This window comes from Stegostoma tigrinum, chromosome 11 (genome assembly GCF_030684315.1).
Source record: "Stegostoma tigrinum isolate sSteTig4 chromosome 11, sSteTig4.hap1, whole genome shotgun sequence".
NCBI classification, from domain to species: Eukaryota; Metazoa; Chordata; class Chondrichthyes; order Orectolobiformes; family Stegostomatidae; genus Stegostoma; species Stegostoma tigrinum.
This window is the reverse complement of record NC_081364.1, coordinates 76,926,323-76,944,186: the sequence shown is the minus strand read 5'-3', so window position 1 is coordinate 76,944,186 and position 17,864 is coordinate 76,926,323. Positions and strand designations below refer to the sequence as shown.

The window sequence follows — 17,864 nt, the reverse complement described above, 5'->3', positions numbered from 1 at the left end:
GTATCAAGTGTATCTTTAGCTTTGAGCTGCAGGAAGCCTTTTCAATCGCGACTTATCAAAAAATAACAAAAGAACTGGGATGTTGTAAATCAGGAACAAAAACAAAGTTACTGGAAAAGCTCAGCAGGTCTAGCAGTAACTGTGAAGGTAAAAAGACAGAGTTAGCGTTTCGGGTGCAGTGCCCCTTCCTCAGCGCGACTTATTAAAGCCCCAGGATCGCTAATGTAACAATCTTTCTCATCCAGTTCTCAGTCTCATTTGTCTCAATATGCAACATTGTGACGACGATCATCAGCTTCTCACAATGCCAACACGAAGCACTGCGCATGCTCCAGCTGACAATGGCGTCGGGGTGATTGATGTCAGCGAGGGGCCAATAGGGGCACAGGAGTGCCGAGCATGACCGGTGGATGTCGCTGCCATTCTAACCAATCAGAATGATGAGGGGGCGGGACCGGTGAAAACCACGTGATCATTCACGAGAGCAGTGCAGAGTCGCTTGGATAATATGAACCGCAGATGCTGGAGAATTCGAGATAACACGGTGCAGAGCTGGATGAAAACAACAGGTCAAGCAGCATCAGAAGAGCGGGAAAGCTGACGTTTCAGGCCTTGATCCATTGCTGAGACCAAGATTTGTGCAATTGAGGTAAGAAAGGGACACGGTAAAGAAAGCAAATCGGCAGGGAAGTGGTATTCGTATGGGTTTGGAAGTTTTAGAAACACTTAGTGCACGTCGAAAAACACACACATTTGAAACTCCCAGACTCACGTTTGCAGAAAACAAATCAATGCCTCAGATGGCGATACGTCCGTGTGGCCGTCACCATCTTTATTGGGGGCAATGATCCGCGGGGCGCATGCGCGACAGCTTCTGGTAGAAAGTGAGAGAAAAAGGTGTGAGGCTGGAGGAACACAGCAAGACAGGCAGCATCAGAGGAGCAGGAAAGCTGGCGTTTTCGGGCCTACACCCTTCAGAAATGGGGGAGGGGAAGGAGATACTGAAATAAACAGGGAGAGAAGGGGAGGCAGGTAAGGAGGAGACAGACAAGTTTAAAGAGGTGGGGATGGAGCAGGTAAAGGTGAGTGTAGGTGGGGACGTAGGGAGGGGATAGGTCAGTCTAGGGAGGACCAACAGGTCAAAGGGGTGGTATGTGGTTAGCAGGTAGGAAATGGGGGTGTGGCTTGAGATGAGAGGAGGGAATAGGTGAGAGGAAGAACAGGTTAGGGAGGTGGCGATGAGCAGTTGTTTATTGCAAACTGAGTGTAGGTGTTCTGTAAAGTGGTCCCCAAGCCTCTGCTTGGTTTCCCCGATGTAGAGGACGCCACAACGGGTACAGCGGATGCAGTATACGACATTAGCACCTGCATTCCCCATACAGATGGCCTAAAAGCCCGATGCTATTTCCTGTTCTGCAGGTCTGACCAGTTGCCCTCCACTGACCCCCTTATGTGCTCAGCTGAACTCGTCCTCACCCTCAACAACCTCTCTATCAACTCCTCCCGCTTCCTACAGACAAAGTGGGTGGCCATGGGTACTTGCATAGACCCAAGCTATGCCAGCCTCTTTGTTGGAACAATCCCTCTTCCGTACATACACTGGCCCTGATCCCCACCTCTTCCTCCAGTACATGGATGACTGTATTGGTGCTGCCTCGTGCTCCCACTAGGAGCTCAAACAGTTCGTCCACTTCACCAACACCTACCACCCCAACCTTAAGTTCACCTGGGCCCCCTCTTGACACCTCTCTCACCTTCCTGGACCTCAGTTTCTGGACGGTTGCCCAAGTTGGAAACAAATGTCCATTTCAAGCCCACCGACTCTCTCAACTACCTAGAATACACCTCCTCCCACCCACTGCCCTGAAAAAAATGTCATCTCCTATTCCCAATTCCTTCACCTCCGACGCATCTGCTCCCAGGATTCCACTCCTGTACATCTGATGTCCTTCCTTTTCAAGGACCGCAACCCAGCGCCCCGACCTCTTTCCTCCCGCAACCCCTCTGCAGTGATGGAGAATGCCCTTGACCGTCTCTCCTGCATTTTTCCACAACTCCTCCTTCGCACACCGTCCCTGCAATAACAACCGAAAAAGAATCTCCCTCATCCTCACGTACCACCCCACCAATCAGCGGATCCAACGCATCATCCTCTGACGTTTCCGCCATCATTAATCCGACCCCAACACCAAAGACATTTACCCCTCCCCACCCGTGCCTGTTTTCCGGAGGGACCACTCTCTCCGTGACTCCCCTGTCCGTTCCACGCTCCCCTCCAGCCCCACCACACCTGGTACTCTTCCCTGCAACCGCAGGAAGTGCTAGACTTGCCCCCACACCACCTCCCTCACCCCCATCCCATGCCCCAAGAAAACTTTCTACATCAAGCAGATGTTCAACTGCACATCTGCCAATGTAGTATACTGCATCCCCTGTACCCGTTGTGGCCCCCTCCAAATTGGGGAAACCAAGCGGAGGCTTGGGGACCGCTTTGCAGAACACCTCCGATCGGTTCACAATAAACAACTGCACTTCCCAGTCGTGAACCATTTCAACTCCCCGTCCCATTCCTCAGACGAAATGCCCATCCTGGGCCACCTGCAGTGCCACAATGATGCCACCCAAGGGTTACAGGAACAGCAGCTCGTATTCTGCCTGGGAGCCCTGCAGCCCAATGGTGTCAATGTGGATTTCACAAGCTTCAAAATCTCCCCTCCCCCAACTGCGTACCAAAACTAGCCCAGGTTGTCCCTGCCTCCGTAACCTGTTCTTCCTGTCTCCTATCCCCTCCTCCCACCTCAAGCTGCACCCCCATTTCCTACCTACTAACCTCATCCCACCCCCCTGACCTGTCTGTCCTCGCTGGACTGACCTATCACCTCCCTACCTCCCCACCTATACTCACCTTTACCTGCTCCATGCTGGCCTCTTTGACTTGTCCGTCTCCTCTCCACATATCTTCTCTCTCCATCTTTGATCAGTTTCTCCTGTCTCCCTATTTAGTTCAGAAACCTCTTTCCCCTCCCCAATTTCTGATGAAGGGTCGAGGCACGAAACGTCAGCTTTCCTGCTCCTTTGCCTGCTCTGATCATCCAGCTCCACAACTTGTTATCTTGGATTCTCCAGCATCTGCAGTTCCTATTATCTCTTATCCAAGAGAAATGTTTGTTTCTTCTGGATTTCTTCCCCAGAGTTTTGGATCATAGCAGCTCGCACTGCCCTTGCTTGCTTCTGTGCTCCCCGATCACCTTTGTCGGTTTCAAATCTCTTCAGTCTCTAATGATGGATATATTTGATCTCTGTGGTATTTTACTGTTACTTCCTTTTACCTTTTTTGTCAATAAATTTTCCACTGCTGCCCATCCCCTCACCATGTGCTGCTCTCTTAATTTTTGAATGGTGTCTTTCACAGTCAGGAAATATTTTCCCAGAAAGAGAGTACACTTTTCTTCCATTTCAGACCACCAAATTCTACAGCATTTTTATTCTGTCATTCATTTTGCACTTCTGCAACAGTTGCTCTGTTTCTCCTTCCACAGATACCAGCGATCGTTGCCAAAGCCCTGTTGCCTTTGGAGAAGGTGATGTTTGACTTTCGTGTCCTGCTGCAGTTCATATGATGAAGATACTCCCACAATGCGGTCATTTGAGAAGTTACAGATCATTCATCTAGCAATACTGAAGAGCTGATGGTGTATGTCCAAATCAACAAACTATTTGTATTTTTATCATGTTTTATAATTTGATAAAAATATTATCAAGAAACTTCTGACATAAGGCCATATTAGTTCAGGTGAACAAAAAGTAACCAAATTTGCAGTTTTTCCTGACTAGCTTAAGGAAGGAAGGCAAACCTAAGAGGTTTATCATGGGAATTCCAGACCATGTTGCCTGGCAACTGTAGAAACAGCCTCCAATAGTGAAGCAATGATTAAATACGTTATTGGAGTCTGAAACTCAATGAGTTGTCGAAGTATTAAAGGTTGTGTGGTGCAAGGAGATAGGGCTCATCACAGCCAGGAATTAAATCAAGGGTGGGAATTTTTAATTGTTCCTTATAAATAGGAGCCTTTGTGGGTCAAGGAGCACAGCAGTGATGGGTGAACAGGTCTTGGTACAAATGAACTTGTGTGCAGCAGAATTTTAGGTATTCTTGAGGTTGCAGGGACGTTGAATGTGGGAGGCCGACTGACAGTGAATTTGGATAGTTATGTCTCGAGGTAACACAGGAATAGATGAGAGGTTCAGCAGATGAGCTGAAACAAAGGTGTCGTTGTCAGGTCATTGTCACTGAAGTGGAAGTAAGTGGTTTAGGTGCAGGACTCTGCAGTTACCCTCACCTCACCTCAGGATTCAGCTGTTTGTGAATTTGTGGATCAAGTCTGTAATAAGATCAGGAACTGCGTGCCCGCCATGGCCCAAACTGGATGACACTGAGCAGGTTACTGCTGAGTAAGTGCTGCTTAATAGCGCTGTTGACAACACCTTCCATCACTTTACTGATGATAGAGAGTAGACTGCTTGAGGGGAAATTGGTCGGGTTGGATTTGCTGTGTTTTTGTGCTGAACAGACCTGGGCAGTTTTCCAAATTGTCAGTAGATGCCAGTGTTGTAGCAGGACTGAAACAGTTTGGCTTGGAGGCTAGCAAGCTTAGAGCACTAGTCATTGGTACTATTGCCAGAGTGTTGCCAGGGCCTGTAACCTTTGCAGTATTCATCCATTTATTAATATGATTTGAAATGAATCAAATTGGATGAAAACTCACATCTCTGATGTTGCGGACCTCTGCAGAAGGTTGAGATGGAGCATCCAGTTGGCACTTCTGGCTGAAGATTGCTGCAGTCTTGTCTTTTGCATGGATAGGTTGGGGTCCTCTGTCAGTGAGGATGGGGATTTTTGGCATGCTTCCTCCAGTGAGTTGTTTAATTGTTCATCACCATTCACGACTGGGTTTGGCAGAACTGCAGAGCTAACATCTGATCTATTGGTTATGGGGTGGCTCAGCTGTAACTGTTGCTGCTTATGCTATTTGGCATGCAGATAGTCCTGTTGGGCAGTTTTACCAGGTTGGCACCTTATTTGTCGGTATGCCTTGTGCTGCTCTTGGCATGCCCTCCTATACTCTCCATTTAATCAGTGTGGTTCCGCTGGATCAATGGTAATGTTTGAGTGCACAATATGCTGGCCCATGAGGTTACAGATTGTGCCGGAGTAAGTTCTGCTGCTGTTGATGTCCCACAAAGCCTCATAGATATCTGGTTTTGAGTTCCTATATCTGTTCCAAGTCTGTCCCTTTTAGCCCAAGTTCATGCCACTCAACACAATGGAGGGAATTCTCAAGTTTAAGATGAGGCTTTGTCTCCACAGGACTGTGCAGTGGTTGCTGTTATCAATCCTGTCACGGACAGATGCTTCTGCAGCTGGGAAATTCGTGACAATGAGATCTGCTATGTTTTTCCCTTCTGATGGTTGCGTCAGTACCTGCTGCAGTCCCAGCCAGACAGCTTTGACCAGCTTGATTGGTAATCCTGATGCTGAACTACTCCTGATGGTAGACATTGAGTACATTTAGTGTCATTCACACTCACACTGTTTCTCCAAGTGCTATTCAACATGTAGTTTTTTTAATTAAAATTCACTCTTCGGATGTGGAAATCGCTGGCTGGACCAGCATTTATTGCCCATCCCTAATTTCCCTGAAGGCAGTTAAGAGTCAACCACATTGCTGTGGGTTCGGAGTTGCATGTCATGCAGACCAGGTAAGGATGGCAGATTTCCTTCCCCTCATAAGTGAACCCAGATCATCAGCAATGGTTTCATGGTCATCATTCGACTATTAATTCCAGATCATTATTTAATTCAAATTCCACCGTTTGCCATAGCAGGATTCGAACCCAGGTCCCCAGGATGTTATCTGGGTCTCTGGATAAATAATCTAGCGATAATACTGCTGCTGATTTTATCAACTGAGGGAGAATGGTCCATGGCATTCAGCAGGAGCCATGAGACTTCCAGGTGTCAGAGTCAATGTCGAGTACTCCCAGGTCAGTTACTGTGGTCAGAATAGCACTGTGCTGCCACGTCTGTCCTGTTCCTGGGACAGGCCTTCACTAAGGACAGTGATGGTGGCGTGTGTCACTTGTCTATAAGGTAGATTCTATGCATATGACGCTGTTTCTTGACTAGTCTTTGTGCCATCTCTCCAAATTTTGCCACTCACCCTGAGATATTAGTAAGGAGGAGTTTATGGAGTCGATAGGGCTGATTCTGCAGTTGTCTTTCCTAGGGCCTTAGTAGATGCCAAGTGGTCCACCCAGCTTCATTCCTTTGTTGAGACTTTACAGTCACTTGCAACTGAGTGGCTTGTTGAGGTTGGCAAATTTCTTTCCCTGAAGGACATTAATTTTTTTTCTTTTTCTGCCATTAGCAATGGTTCCTCGGCAACCAGTTGATTCTTAATTCCAGTTTTTTTTATTGAATTCAAATTCCACCATCTGCTAAGATGGGATTCAAACCCAGACTTCTGTTGTACATTTTAGTATTCTGGATAAAAGTTAATTCATCAGGTTTGTTCATTCAGTTTTGAATATCTCTAACACAGGCATTGTTTTTTTGCAAACCATTGTCCATCATCCTGACTCCTCCATCCTCCCCTCCAACAACAAGTGAAGGAGACACATAGAAACTCCATCTCACTAAGATTGAGACAATCCAGATCGGATGCCTCTGCTGCTTCCCTTTCTTCCACGAGCCCACCAAACCAAATTGCCTGGCACGTTGCTCGTTGTTTTAGTCCTAAACTTGCATCTTTCTCCAGTCTCGTGTAAGCCTTATCAGAGTTCGTCTTAATCCGTTGCCCTATTCTCGCTAAACTACGAACATTCTAACTCTCTCTTATTTCTCCTCCCCCTCCTTGCCTCTTCCCCCATGCCAGTTCAGATATTGCCACTTGTTCTGTCTGCTTCTCTTTTCTGGTTAGGTCCTTCTCACCCGTTCTGTTTAAAACCAATATTTGACCTCACTGTCATTGGAAAATCCCACTCCATCTCCCTCTTTCCTGTCTGAAATCCATGTAGTCGATGTCCCTCAAGGATCTATCCTTGGCCCATCCTGTTTCTCACTGACATACTGCCAGGAGGTGAGATCTTGCACAAGCACTGTGTTGGGTTTTGCACATATACTACAATATTCAGATCTAACTCCCCTCCATGTCTCTCCTTTGCTCCACTGTTACTCAATTATAAAACAGCTTATCATGCTTCCACTACTCGATTAGCTGAAATTTCCTCCAATAACACTTTGTGATAGTTAAACACATTGCCTTCAGTTGTTATTACAAATTATTTTTTCTTACTACTGTACTGAATCCATCTCTCTCATTGGGAACTGTCTGAGGCTGAACTGTACCCTTCTCAATATGCTCTCATATCTCCCCTCAACGTGAACATCTTTCCATACATCTTCTCAATCACATGCCAGAAATTTCAACCTCTGAAATGCTCCTTCTCTCCACCTCACTTGTAACTGAAACCCCTTACCCATGTCTGTGTTGCCTTAAATTTGATGATTCCAAAAGAGAACCCTCTATTCTCAGCCTTATCAAGAATCTGCTCCCATGATCGGAAATATCCCCTCATCATTTATGCTGTCAACTCCTGTAAGAATCCTGTATTTTTAATTGGATCATCTCTCATTCTTCTAAAATCTAGTTAGTAGATTCCAAACCTGTTTAGTCTTAGCTTAAAAGATAATCACTCCAAACCGGTGATCATCCTAGTTTATCTTCTCTGAAATACCTCCACTGAAGTGATATATTTGCTTAAGTGGACCAAAAAAGCTTAAACGTTCCTCTAGATGTGGTCTTAACAATTTGTACATTTGTCCTAAGACATGTATTCCAAACTCTTATACTGCAAACATCATGATATAAGGGATAACGTCCCTTTGCCCTTCCCGATTTCCTGTTGCAACTGTGTGCACGCTTTGTATTTCCTGCACAATTATTCCTGAGTCCCTATGTGATGCAGTTTTCCACAGTTTTCACCTTTTAAATCACGCTGTTCTTTGGTCGTCTCCTCAAGAATTAACTTCATAATTTCCCACATTTATTCTCCATTTGCCAACTTGTCACCCATTTATCAATATCTCTCCATAAACTGTAACCCTTACGGAACTTGACTGTTATCCCTTCATGAGATCCTCCCTCATTCTTATAATCTTTTTGTTGGGAGCACTGGGCAAGACGACACGTACATAATTGCTATCTTTTTAAAGGGGCATTCTTTTGAATGACTGGGAGAAGCTCGCAGTCCATTGTTCAGAATCCAGACAACTTGTTCATCAAGCTGTTAGCTTTTCCAGGCCAATGTCTCATTGATGTGGCAGTGCAGCAGCACAGAAGAAAAGGAAGTGAATCCTGCCATCTGCATCTCTCTAAATCTTGGCAGTTCTTTGCCATATGTCAAAGACCTGCAGTTCTGGTCAGTGACGTGAAGTCGCAAGGTGGAAATGCCTAGAAACCCAAATAGATTTCTCCCCGAATCAACGACTGACCTCCAAAAGGGATAATGTGTAATAGGGACAATGACAGTTATCCTCGGCCAGGATGAGGGGATGTTGTGAAATTCTACCCGGACTGAAAGTGATGGATTTCATGAATCTGTGTTCCAGGATAATAGAAGTGGACTTTCAGGTGGGGAACTCAATAATTGTAACACCAAACTCTGACAGATTTACTCAATTCATCAACATCTCAATATTCGCATTGTGTGTGAGTATTGTGTTCCTGCTCATTTCCCATTTGCCGTGTAAAATTTCTCTCTTAAATCACCCCATTCTCTCAATAGATCGTCCCTGAAATTTTCAGTGTGTCCTGTAATCTTTTTTATGATCAGTCTTGTGTACATTTTATCATCCTAGTGGTATTGGCAAAAGAAACACTTTATCAAAGGTCCCCACAAAATCCTTTGTTACATGGAGAACAATCTCCGTTTCCCCATCAACTGATTCCTCAATGTCTGTTTGCTGTCTATAAGGCACTCGTCTGGATTGTGTTGGAACATTTTCCACTTCCCTGCATGAGTACAGCCCCAACACTATTAGAAGTAGTGAACATCCTCCAGATGAAGCACTCTGTCAGAGTGGTGTTCCATCCAACACATTCAACATTCCCGTCTATACCACTGAGGCAAAGTGGCATCACTGCCAAAGGTAAAGTCACCATTGTCCTACCTGACCATAGGGCTGGTTTAACCTGAAGATTACCACGCCCCAGGCGAGGGGGGAGAGGTTGAGAAGGAGAGTCCGTCTGTTATAGGTGGATATTCTCAATATGTACCAACAACACCCAGGTCACATGAAAGAATAATGTTTAAAAAAAAGCCATGCAACTAAAAACCCTCTTCCTACAAACCATTCTGTTAAATTTCCTCTGCCCCCTATCCGGGACCCTCCCGTCCTTCACAGTGTGTGGGGGATCTTTGGTTTGCACAGACTCAGCTCGTCTCTGTTCCAGTCTGTGATGTCAACATGCTGTGACAATGGCACTGAACCTCACTGTCTCGGACGCCTCACATAGAAAGATGCCAAACAATATTTTAAGACATTTCAGAAAATGAGGTATTAAAATAAATGATTCATGATTACCTCACTTTTTGACAAAAAACATTGAGCACAGAGATGAAGTGGTTTACCAAGAAATTCTGGAGCTTGAATCCCAGGAAATTGCAAGTGCCACCATCAAGTGGAAGAATAAAAATGGGATCTGACGAAGGGTCTAGGCCCGAAACGTCACCTTTTGTGCTCCTGAGATGCTGCTTGGCCTGCTGTGTTCATCCAGCTTCACACTTTGTTATCATAAGGACTGTATTAGAGGAAAGCACAATTTTGCTCCCAATTAGCAAGTTTTTCCTGAATCACATGTGATCTAACTTTACTCATCAGTCAACCATGTGGAACTCTGTCAAAGGCTTCACTCTCATTCTAGAGGTGCTGCAAATCTGATCCAATCCCCCTGCCATTTGTCCACCGCCCTCTTGATCATGCCTTGAAAAGTTAATAAATGTGAGACATTGTATTTTGGTAAAATGAACAAGTGTAGGACACTCACAATTGATGGTTACACCCAGGATAGTGTTGTGGAACAGAGAAATGCTGAGATTCAGGTACATACTTCTTTGAAGTTTATGGAGACAGGTAGACAGGGTGGTTAATAAGTTGTTTCGCACACTTGCCTTCATTGCTCAACCTTTGGAGTCTCGGAGTTGGGATGCTATGTTTAGATTGTACCGGACATGGTGAAGCTTCATGTGAGGTATTGTGTGCAGTTCTGGTCACCCTGTTACAGGAAGCATGTTATTATTAAACTGGAGACAGGTCAGAAAAGATTTGCTGGGATGTTGCCAGGAATGAAGGGTTTATTATTAAAATAGACTGCCAAAGCTAGGACTTTCCTCACTGGAGCATAGGAGATTAAGGGGTGACCTTACAGAGTCTTTTAAAATCATGAAGGCACAGATTATGTGAATATTAAGGGCTTTTTTTCCCTAGGTTGGGAATTTCAAGACAAGGGGACATATGTGTAGGATGAGAGGAGAAAGACACATTTAAAAAAAAACGTGAGGCTGACATAGTAAATAAGTATTTCACATGAGTATTTACTGCAGAGAAGGATATGGAAGCTAGAGAGCTTGGAGACATAAATAATGAGTCGTGAAAAATGTCCATATTACAGTGGTCTAGGTGCTGTACGTCTTAAACTGCATAAAGGTGGATAGGTCCCTGGCACCTGATCAGGTGTTACCCACAAACTCTGGGAGAAGCTGGGGAAGTAATTGCTGGCCCCTTGCTGAGGTATTTGTATCACTGACACGACTGAGGTGCCAGAAGGCCGTGTGGCTAACGTGGTGCCATTCTTTAAGGAAAAGCCAGAGGACCATCGACCGTTGAACCTGATGTCAGTGGTGGGTAAATTGTTGGAGGGGATTCTGAGGGACAGGATTTGCATGTGTTTAGAGAAGCAAAGACTGATTAGGGATGGTCAACATGGCTTTGTGAGTAGGAAATCTTGTCTCACTAACTTGACTGAGTTTTTTGAAGAAGTGACAAAGAAGATTGAAGAAGGCAAAGCAGTGGACATTGTCTATGTGGACTTCAGCAAGGCATTCACCAAAGCTCCACATGATAGACTGGTTAGCAAGATTAGATCAAATGGAATCCAGGGAGAGTTAGCTACTTGAAACAAAATTGACATGAAGGTAGGAGACAGGATCGTTGTGGGGGGCGGGGGGGGTTGTCTATTTTTTCAGTCTAGAGAACTATGAACAGCAGTGTGCTACAAGGATCGGTGCTGGTTCGACCGCTTTTTGTCATTGATACAAATCATGTGGAATGAATATTGGAGGAATGGTTAGTAAGTGTGCAGATGACACAAATTGTTGCAGTAAACGGCAAAGATGTTTGCCTCCAAGTACAATGGGAACTTAATCAGATGGGTCGATGGGCCAAGGAGTGCCAGAAATCAGTTTAGTTTGGATAAATGGGAGCGATTGCATTATGGTAATGAAAATCAGGGCAGGGCTTAAACTGTTAAGGATAAGGCCCTGGGGACTGTTACAGAACAGAGACTCCTTGGGGTGCAGGTGCACAGTTCCTTGAAGGTGGATGGCAGGTACAGAAGGTAGTGAAGATGATATTTGCTCTGCTTGCATTTACTGGTCAGTGCGTTGAGTGTAGGAGTTGGGAGGTCATGTTATAGGCTGAACAAGGCTTTGATTATGCTGCTTTTGGAATACTGTTTGGTTCTGGTCTCCCTGCTATAGGAATGATGCTGTTAAACTTGGCAGGGTGCAGAAACGATTTACAAGGATGTTGCAAGAGGTGGAAATTTTGAGCTGTCGGGAGATGCTGAATACGCTATGGCTATTTTCCCTGGAGCATTGAAGGCTGAGAGGTGTCCTTTATAGCAATGAATAAAATTATTTTGGGCATAGGGTGAGTGGCCAGTTTAAGCTGAGAGGGAAAGTTTTTTTTTAAAGGGAAAGTTGGTGGTGCCTGTGTAGAATGAGCTGCTAGAGGAACTGGTGGAAGCTGGGACAGTTATGACATTTAAGAGGCATCTGGATTTGTATGTGAATAGGGAGGGTTGAGAGGAATATAGGTCAAATGCTTGCAAATGGGATTAGAATAATTTAGGATATCTGGTCAGCATGGACAACTGGGATCAAAGGGATTGTGTCGTGCTGTACAACTCTGACTAAGCATTTTTTGTTTTCATTTCAGATTTCCACAATTTTACTTCTGCACTGTTCTTAGTCTTTCAGAGGGTTCGAAGGGTTGAGTTACAGATCTATACAATGCCTGTCCTTCCTCCCTGGCTCTCCCACCTCTCTTTCGGGAGTTTTGTGCAAACACTGACTGGATCCCTGACCTGGAGGATCTTTATTTATGAATTTGTTCTAATGATAATCCAGCATATTCCCCAAGTATCGCTCCACAAATGTCCAGAGGATTTCTCAGTTTCACAATCTGTGTGTGTTCTTCTGGTTCCTCGCTCACTGCACTTGCTTTCTGTTTGAAAGCTCAGTCTACAGTTGGAGAATTCAAACAGGAACATATCCAGATCTAACACTCACTTTGTTCATCACAACTCAATTACCTCAGGATTTTGAACACTGAAGGAAAAAGCAGCACTCACAGTGGGGAGAAATGCACATGGTCTGTGAAGATTCATCTGAAATGTCCTTACACCAGCTCAGTGACACTGGGGAGAGACCATTCACCTGCTCTAAATGTGGGAAGGCATTCACTCAGTCATCCAAACTGTTAACACACCCGTGGTTCACAAAGAAGCACAGTTGAAGGATTTTGCTGTCACTCTCTCACTATCAAATGAACCATGGTTTTGGGCTGTTTGTACTGATGTTACTGATCCCTGCTCAATTAAAGGTACTGGTATTGTGGATAAAATAATAATATCAGTTGTATATCTGTAAGTTAGAGCTTGGAAATAGTCACGTTGTCATGACACATCGACACATTCACACTGACGAAAGACTATCCACCCGCACGGTATGTGAAAAGGGATTTCCTGGTTCATCAGGACTGGTTAACTATCAGCAAATTTATGAGTAACTGTTAGGTTGGTTTTTGATTCTGCTGCTAGCTATATCCAAACCATGTTTTTTGGGCTTGTTTCTGGAGACCACAGGATTCCCTCCGGTGTGGAAGCAGACCATTTATCCCATCAAGTCCACTCTGAGCTTACGAAGCGTGTCCGACCCAGACCCTGCCTGCGTGGGTTTCCTCCAGGTGCTCCAGTTTCCTCCCACAGTCCAAAAAATGTGCAAATTGGGTAGATTGACAATGCTAAATTGCCCCTAGTGTCACGGGTGCAAAATGCAGGGACAGAGTAGGGTGAGAGACTGGGTGGGATGCTCTTTGGAGGGTTTGTGTGGACTCAATGGACTGAATGGCCATCTTCCACACTGTAGGAATTCTATGATGATCCCGATGGCTCTTTATTTGTTAGTTATGCCTGGTCAATACGTCTGCACACCTTTACAATTACAGATTCTCTTGCTCTCCACAGACACGTTTCAATTTTTAATAGATAGTTGTTTATTGGAAACAATGCAATCTTTCCTTTTGATTTTTATCCACAGCAGGCCAAGTAGCACTGAAGGAGCAGGAAGTCTAACATCTCAGGCTGAGGCACCCTTCTTCAAGTTTTGATCCAGCTGCTTTTAAAATTGGTTTAATGAGAGTGCAACATTCCTGGAAACACTGCAATACCAGGATGATGCACGGAGCGGACAGAGCAAGCCCCTGGTCCAACTCCCTGCTCCAAAAGTCTGTTTAACATAGGGCCCTTAAGTAAACAACACATCAGACATTAAAGCTGATAAGAACAGATAGACTACAATCAATGTGTACTAAGAGGCCAAGAAGCAATGCCAGTCTAATCCTGGATTACCTTGGGTCCTAGTTCCCTTCCATATTTTCCATCAGCGTTACTGTATGCGAAGGCTTGTAAATCACTGCTGACAGTTTTACTGTTGTTCCCATACTCCTGGGCTTCCTAACTGGGGCAAACAAACAGTCAGTTTACACCAGTACTTTTTCAAGACCTTTTCTATAATACTCTTCGGAGTGAATGTACATCATCGGAAATGTACCAATCAGATGAGATAGAGCAGAGCTGACGTCACTAACAAGCCTCATCAACCAGCTCCGTGACGAGCAGAGGGTCAGTGAGATTGCAGCAACAATCGGTACAGAACCACACACTCAAAGAATGTCCCAGCACAGAGGAAGGTGCTTCAGCCTGTCACTGTCTGCATCACCTGTCTGTGTGGGTAACTTCACCAGTCCTTCCCGAAGCCCTGTAAATCTCTCATCATTCAACTCTGTTTCCTGACGGTCACGAATGATTCTGCTTCCAGTGCCCTCTCAGGCAGTGCACAGCGGGCAGGAACCACTCGCTGAAGACGGTGCGTCTACCTCCCTTGATAAACGTGACTCATCATTGCAAAGAAAGTGAATCACCACCCCCTCCCTCCAAACCCATCTCACCCCGTCGGTTTCTTTGAAATGTGTAACTGCCTGCAGTGTCAATGTGCCTGCAGTTGTAAAAGGGTCTGATTTTGTGCCGTTCTATTCTGCACACTAAACAAACTGAACTGTTAGCAAAGCAATAAATGCCTGCCTCTTCCCAAATCACATCAAATACTAGAAAACAAATTCTATTTCTAATCGAGTAATATCCCTTTCAGGAAGTACTGGGTCACAATTATAAACACAATTTCTTAGACTAATCCATCTGACCCGGAATATATGAACTCTGATCCCCAAACCACTCCAACATCCGGAACATCATTCCCCTCCCTTCGTGGAAATGAACAGCGTGATGGTGGATATTAAGTTCAGTACATTGAATAAGTCACAAATGGTTTGGCTTTGACTCCATACATTCCAATTACAATCTGCTAATTTAGAATTGCAAATTAAGAGCTGTAGAGATATAAAGGATGCAAACAGACTACTTGCTGCAACTTGTCTATTCGAACCAGATATCCTCAATTATTTTAGTCCCATTTGCCAGCATTTGGCCCCTATCCCTCTGTCCCCTTCCTATTCATTTCCCAATCCTGATGCTGTTTAAGAGCTGTGACTGTACCACCTCCTTCATACATGCAGCATTCTCCACAAGTAAAACTGTCCCTCAGGCCCCTTTTAATCTTTCACCTCTCAATTTAAACCCATGCTCTCAGGTTTGGATTCCTTTCCCTGAGGAAAATACATTGAAAATTCACCCCATCCAAGCCCCTCATGATTTTATAAACCTCTGTAAGATCATGCCTCAGCCTATGACGTTCCAGGGAATCAGCCCCGGCCTATTCAGCCTCCACTCCCTGTAGCTCGAACCATTCAATCCAAGCACCATCCTTGAAAATCTTTTTTTTTCTGAAACCTTTCAGTTTAACAACTTTCTTGTAGCAGGGGTATTATAACTGAGTGCCACTTTTAGAATACTGCAATGTTCTGTACATCTGCATCGTAACGCCAAAACTCCTATACTCAATACATTGATCAATAAAAGCAAGCATGCCAAATGCCTTCTTCACCACCCTGTCTAACTGTGACTCCGGTTTCAAGGAACTATGCATCTGCACCCTAATGTCTCTGTTTGGTGACACTCTACAAAGTCTGACCATTAACTTATAAGGCCTGCCCTAGTTTGCCTTACCAAATCGCATCACCTCACATTTATCTGAACTCTATCTGCCACTCATTGGCCCATCTGATCAAGGTCCCATTTTACTCTGAGATAACATTCTTCACTGTCCACAACAACATGAATTTTGGGGCCATGTGCAAACTTACTAACGATCCCTCCTGTGCTTCCATCTGAATGATTTATATAAAGTTATGGATAAGCAGTGTCCCAGGACTGATTCTTGTGACACACCACAGGTCTCCAGTCAGAAATATAACACTCTGCCATCACTCTGTGCCTCCTGCCTTCAAGCCAGTCTTGGATCCAAACCACGAGCTTCCACTGGATTCCATGTGATCTAACCAGTCTCCCATGAGGAACCTTTTCAAACACCTTTCTGAAGTCCATCCAAACAATGTTTACCCTCTCTGCCTTCATCAACCTTCTTTGTCACCTCTGCAAAATACTCAAGTTAGTGGGACATGATGAACATCACACCAACACCACAGTCAGATGACTGGGAACAGCACGTGGAGCAAAATGTGTACATGAGATAAGAAAGTGTGGAGCTGGATGAACACAGCAGGCCAAACAGCCCACAGCCAGCAGCCCCAGAGCACACAGCCATGCTGAGCCCTGCCGAATTTTCACCATCCCCCAGACCTCCCACTGACTGAGGTCAAACGGTTAGTCCTCAGTCAGGGGCGCACCTTTGTTCCCATTCATCCACAAATGGCAGTCACGTTAGGACATTGAGCAGCTTTTTTTTTCTGCCACCTTTGCCTCTCCAGCTATCTTCTCCTCTATCCATCTTTGATCACCTCTCCCTCTCTCCCTATTATTTCAGAGCCCTCTCCCCATCCCCCTTTTCTGATGAAGTGACTAGGCCTGAAACATCAGCTTTTGTGCTCCTAAGCTGCTACTTGGCCTTTTGTGTTCATCCAGCTCCACACTTTGTTATCTCGGATTCGCCAGCATCAGCAGTTCCTATTATCTCTGATACAAAATGTGTACATTACTGGTTAAAAATAGTGAAATAATTTCATTGTCTTCAACTTTAAAATCAAATGTTGGAGTCTGCAGCTCAATTGATATCAGAAGCACTGGGGTGAGAGGAAACCCTCAGTTCAGGAAATGTCCATGAATTGGGGTGATGTCACTGACCAGGCGCCTGTGTGTGATAACATCACCCACTTGAACACGGAGCATTCGGGTCTGCACAAACAGGCGGTGTGCACGAAGGATGTGAGGGTCTGTGGAGTGATTGAAAGGAGATTGATCAGAATGATTCAGGAACTGAGGGATATTAGTTGTCAGGTCAGGTTGGAGAAACTGAAGTTTTTCTGCACAAAGCGAAGGAGACTGATGATCTTTGACAAAAGTGTCTGGGTCTATGTTACTCCTGAACATTCCAGATGTCCTCTTTTTTCAAAAACCGCAACTTCCCCTCCACAGTGATCAAAAAAGCCCTCGACCGTGTCTCCCGCATTTCCTGCAACTCATCCCTCTCGCCCACTATTCGCAATAATAACCAAAACAGAATACCCCCTTGTCCTCATGTACCACCCGACCAATGTCCAAATCCAACACATCATCCTCCAACATTTCCGCTATCTGCAATCCAACCCCACCACCAAAAACATTTTTCTGTTCCTACCCTTATCTGCTTTCCGGAAGGACCACTCTCTCCGTGACTCCCTTGTCCGCTCCACACTCCCACCCAGCCCCACCACCCCTGGCACTTTTCCCTACAACCGAAGCAAGTGCCATACCTGCCCCTGTATCTCCCCTTCACACCCATCGCAGGCCCGAGGAAGACTTTTCACATCAAACAGATGTTCACCTGCACATCTGACAATGTTATATACTGTATCCGATGTTCCCATTGTGGCCTCCACTACATCGGGGAAACCAAACGGAGGCTTGGGGACCGCTTTGCGGAACACCTACGCTCTGTTCGCAACAAACAGCTACACCTCCCAGTCGCAAACCATTTCAATTCCCACCCCATACCCCCCAACTCATCGGATGGCATGTCCCCTGGGCATTCTGCATTGGCACAATTATGCCACCTGAAAGATGCAGGAACAGCATCTCATATTTTGCTTGGGAACTCTGCAGCCCACGGGTATCAATGTGGATTTCATA

General features: G+C 45.2%; 1 long non-coding RNA gene and 1 other non-coding gene across 2 annotated transcripts; one reads left to right on the top strand and one right to left on the bottom strand.

Annotated features, from left to right (window-relative positions):
* The first annotated feature begins 473 nt into the window (after nucleotides 1-473).
* Nucleotides 474-13,585, top strand: LOC132210229 (uncharacterized). Its single transcript, XR_009446459.1, has 3 exons — nucleotides 474-649; nucleotides 3,540-3,694; nucleotides 12,281-13,585. It is a non-coding gene; the product is annotated as an uncharacterized LOC132210229 (long non-coding RNA).
* A 173-nt stretch (nucleotides 13,586-13,758) lies between these two features.
* Nucleotides 13,759-13,952, bottom strand: LOC132210265 (U2 spliceosomal RNA). The gene has a single exon (XR_009446512.1). It is a non-coding gene; the product is annotated as a U2 spliceosomal RNA (small nuclear RNA).
* Nucleotides 13,953-17,864: the final 3,912 nt, after the last annotated feature.